Below are 5,207 nucleotides of genomic sequence, written 5' to 3' on the forward strand. Positions count from 1 at the left end.
ATTGGCAACGTTAACCGAAGCCTGTTGACCAATCAGTGTTAAACATGACCGTTGACTGTTGACAAACCAAAAAAAGTTTACAAATTTCAAAAAAGTTTGAAAATTTGAAAAGTTCATGATCAATTAGAGTTCTAGAATCTTTTTTCAAAATCACAATTTTGATGAAAAAGTTCACGGAATTGATAGAAAGTTCATGAATTCGAAAAAAGATCACGGGTTTTAATTTGGAAATTAGTTTAAGAATATGAAAAGAAATATTTGTGGATTTTACAAAACAATCATGGAATATGAAAGAAAACTTAATGAATTTGAAATAAAGTCAGCGCATCTGAAAATAAATTCACTAATTCTACAGTCATTCAGGGCTAAAAAATCACTAATTTGAAAACTTGATTTTAAAAACGTTCACAAAATTGATTTTTTTCTGAATTAAAGAAATCTCATGATTTTTTAAAACTCGTGATTTTTAAGAAGTTCACAATTTGAAAACAATGTAAAAAGCAAAAATAAAAAAGAAAAAAAAGAAAAAAGATAAGGAATAGGAGAAAGAAAATCCGTCCAAACAAACACTTGAAACCAAAGAAAACATGTCAAACAAACAAAAGAAAAAACGGCCGAAAGCTACTAGAAGCTTCCCAAAAGCAGAAAGAAAAGAAACAAAACCGGGCACCTGCTTCCCCTTGATATTCTCGCTTGTGTAATGCTTTATATGGGCAGGCCCATATACAGTCTAGCGAATTGGAGGGTTTGCTCTATGTACCAGTAAGAGCACGTACAATGGTTGATAAGACAATCTTATCTTAAGATTTGCATATAATTTAGAGATGACAATAAAAATATGTCTACGATAGTTTATCTCTTAGCTTTATTTATAATAGTTAGTTATTCCCAAAAACACGGTGAGGCATACAGTGCTAAGAGATCACCTCTTAAATAAGAGAAATTAAGTCTTTTTCTTACGAATTCTCTCCTTCACTTCAGCATTTATCCTATGTGACAATCCGAAGATATTACCATTGTACATGCCCTAAGCCTTTAACTTGCGCTGTAAGCGCCAAATAGGAATTGGGAGCTCCTATGTGACGCATTTTGGGTCACGATTCACACAGGGAGCTTCTAGCTGGGCTGGCTCAATACTGCGCAACTGTAAGTATTGAGAAACAAAAGGCTGTAGCGATTGGGAGCTCGCGATTAATTGTGGTGATTTTTTATTGTACTGCATTCTTTTCTAAAAAATCAAATATTTTTTGAAACACGGACAATTTTTGAAAATGTGAAACATTTTTTGAAAAATGGAACATTTTTAAATATTCTGATTTTTTTTAAAAAGCGTGATCAATTTTTGATAACAAGAACATGTTTCTAAATAATAAATTTTTGGATTATTTTTTGAAAATAGTGAAAAACTTTTAAACCTGTTCATTTTATAAAAGTGTTTACAAAAATTGAGAATTTAGAACATTTTTTTGTCATTTTTGATCAAAATTTGAATATTTGATCTTTTTTGAAAAACTAAACAAGTTTAACTATTTAAAGTATTTTTGAATGCAATTATATTTTTTGAAATTCCAAACTTTTTTACAAAAATGAAAGATTTAAAATTCTGAATAAAATTTGAAGATTTGAACAATTTTTTCAAACTGTGGATTCATGAGAAAAAAGAAACAATAAGAAACAAATTAAAAAAGAAACAAATATGCCCTAGAGGCAATAATAAAATGGTTATTATTATATTTCCTTGTTCATGATAATTGTCTATTGTTCATGCTATAATTGTATTAACCGGAAACCGTAATACATGTGTGAATACATAGAGCACAGCATGTCCCTAGTGAGCCTCTAATTGACTAACTCGTTGATAAATAGATGGTTGTGATTTCCTGACCATGGACATTGGATGTCACTGATAACGGGATCACATCATTAGAAGAATGATGTGATGGACAAGACCCAATCCTAAGCATAGCACAAGATCATGTAGTTCGTTTGCTAGAGCTTTTCTAGAGGGAGGGGGGGATGGGAGGGCAGCCGCACCTCAGCCCCTGGCGCAGCCCTCCCCCTACACCTCCTCCTCCTCCGTTGAGCTTGGTGAAGCTCTGCCGGAGAACCACGAGCTCCACCACCACCACGCCGTCGTGCTGTCGGAGTTCTCCCTCAACTTCTCCTCCCCCTTGCTGGATGAAGAAGGTGGAGACGTCCCCGGGCTGTACGTGTGTTGAACGCGGAGGCGTCGTCCGTTCGGCGCTAGACCGGATCTTCCGTGATTTAAATCGCCGCGAGTATGACTCCATCAACCGTGTTCCTTGCAACGCTTCCGCTTAGCGATCTTTAAGGGTATGAAGATGCACTCCCTCTCTCTCGTTGCTAGCATCTCCTAAATTGATCTTGGTGACACGTAGGAAAATTTTAAATTATTACTACGTTTCCCAAGAAAAACAAGTAAAAGAAATAAACCTCGTTCAGGTTTTTTTTAGAAGGTTCCCAAATGCGTACAAATGAGATGGCCGGCGCAATTGCTCAATAGATCGAGAATGCCTGTGCTATGTGTCGACAATTTGTCACAGCGTGCGACAAATAGAAAAACACAAGTTGGCCTCCTAAATATTATATTACTGAAAGTGGTTGATGTGGCAGGAGTTTATAAGAAAAATCGAATAAAAAACTTTAGCAAGTTTGCCCACCTGAGTTGTGATTTTTTGGAACGAATCCATGTTAAAAGCTTCATTCATTTTACAATGAAGGGGTAAAGCACGAGGGAAAAAAATGTGTACACGAGATAATACGTAATAAATACGTGACACTTTCTTTTGACGAAAAGGCAGCCAGTGCTGCTTTCCATTGATCAATAGAGGGGAAACAACTTACAGTGGCGAAAAAGAAGATAAACGAAAGAAAAAGGCTACAACGACGAACAGCAGGAGCAGGACATGTGAACACCGCAGGAGTTGAGCCAGGCAGGCTGCGTGGGACGGTTGAGGAGCGAGCCGGCTCCGATGCGGCCGACCGAGTCCACGATTCATTCATGGAGGGACAACGTCGCGGAAGGATCGAGCGACAGAGGCAAGGCGGCTTTGTTCAGAATCCCCGACCACACTTGCTTCGCAAAAGTACAACGAACCAATCTGATTGAGTAGCATCTTCAGTGACAGTAGTAGTTTTTTTTAGAGCCAGTGATAGTAGATAAGTTGAAAAGTTGGGTTGTGAGGCCAACCTCTCTTTGCCAAGTTATGTCAGACACTTGCCCTGCACTGCGATCCATGAGTAGATTTTGCGGTGCATCGGACGACCAAGTCAGGTGCCTGAAGTTTAAAGCGTTGTGACTTGAGAGCCTTGGAAGTTCTAACTGAGCCGCGTAAGCGGAGGCGCTACAGTACTTGACACTTTAAGAGACAACGAATGTCTCACAAGAGTACAAAATAATTGTTTTTACATTATGTAGTAGTACTGCACGTTCCTGCACTGTAATTATGCCTGTCACTTTGGAGTAACATGTTTGTTTGATGGGAATTTGTAATTTCCAAACGTTCTGTTTTTGTCATTAAATCCGAACGATCTCCCTGGCGCTCGATCCCAGTCGCGATAGCAACCACCTCGCCTACCCTCAGTTTCTTCAAAGAGCTGAAACAAACAATTTATTTAACCTGTCTACTCTACTACGTTTGCACAAAAACAAGTTAGTTCAGTTTTTGATTTTTTTTCGCACTTAATTAGATTGTTATCCATCGAAGCTAGTGATCGGCGAACCAGCAACCTAGCTCGTCCATTCACCCATTTGGTTTACAAAATGTATTTGGCAACGTTTCATTTTTTTTGGAAAGCCGTTGAACGTCTTGCTTGATACCCGCGGTAACTCATGTGTAAATTGCATGATAATATACGCACAACAGACATGATAACTGTTTGGTCTGAAAGAAAAAAGTTATTGAAAAAACATCCTTTGATAACTCATGTGTAATTGACATGATAATATATGCACAATGAAGCTGATAACTTACACATGATAACTGTTTGGTCTGAAAGAAATAAGTTATTGAAAAAACATCCTTTGATAACTCATGTGTAATTGACATGATAATATATGCACAATGAAGCTGATAACTTACACATGATAACTGTTTGGTCTGAAAGAAATAAGTTATTGAAAAAACATCCTTTGATAACTCATGTGTAATTGACATGATAATATATGCACAATGAAGCTGATAACTTACACATGATAACTGTTTGGTCTGAAAGAAATAAGTTATTGAAAAAACATCCTTTGATAACTCATGTGTAATTGACATGATAATATGTGCACAATGAAGCTGATAACTTACTTAGCCTAGGCGTGATAATTTTTTAACCCGAGAAAAGAAGTTGAAAAACATACCCTTGATACTTTCTGTGCAAATAACACGGTCTTATACACACAACAAAGTTGACAACTCGCTACAAACCCCACGATAACTTTTGACCCCGGGATAAAAGTTTACTGAAAAACATACCATGATAACTTCTGTGTTAATAGCATGGTAATATACATACAACAGAGATGATAACTTACTCAATCCAGCCGTGGTAACTTTTTGACCAGGGAAAAAAAGTTGTTGAAAAATATCCCCGAGTAACTCATGTGTAAACAACATGATAATACACGCACAGGAGAGCTGATAACTCATATACAAACATCACGGTAATTTTTTGACCAAGTAGATGAAAATGGTTGAAAAACATGCCTCGATAACTTTTATGCAACATGGTAATATACACACAACGAAGCTGATAACTCACTATAAACAACACAATCACTTTTGACCTCGGGATAAAAGTTTGTTGAAAAAACTTACCCCGGTAACTTCTGTGTAAATAACATGGTAACTTATGTATGACAGATGTGATAACTTACGTAGACCAGATGTGGTAACTTTTGGTCTGAAAAAAAGTCATTAGAACATATCAACATGGGAGCTAGTTTCGAAGATCTCATCAAGCCGTTTTTTTTGTGAAGACGGTTTTTCAATCGGAGCTACGGTTTGAGCTACAAAACATTTTTAAGTTTGAAAAAAGAAAGAATCTAGGATGACATCAGCTTTTTGTCCTTTAGTGTTTATATGCATGTAATTAGAGAGAGGAGTGCACATGAAAGGAAAATTAGTCATTCTAATGCATGCATGTATATAATTAGAGTGAATTAAGGATCGTTCTTGCCTATTGCTAAAATCCGA

This window comes from Triticum aestivum, chromosome 5D (genome assembly GCF_018294505.1).
Source record: "Triticum aestivum cultivar Chinese Spring chromosome 5D, IWGSC CS RefSeq v2.1, whole genome shotgun sequence".
NCBI classification, from domain to species: Eukaryota; Viridiplantae; Streptophyta; class Magnoliopsida; order Poales; family Poaceae; genus Triticum; species Triticum aestivum.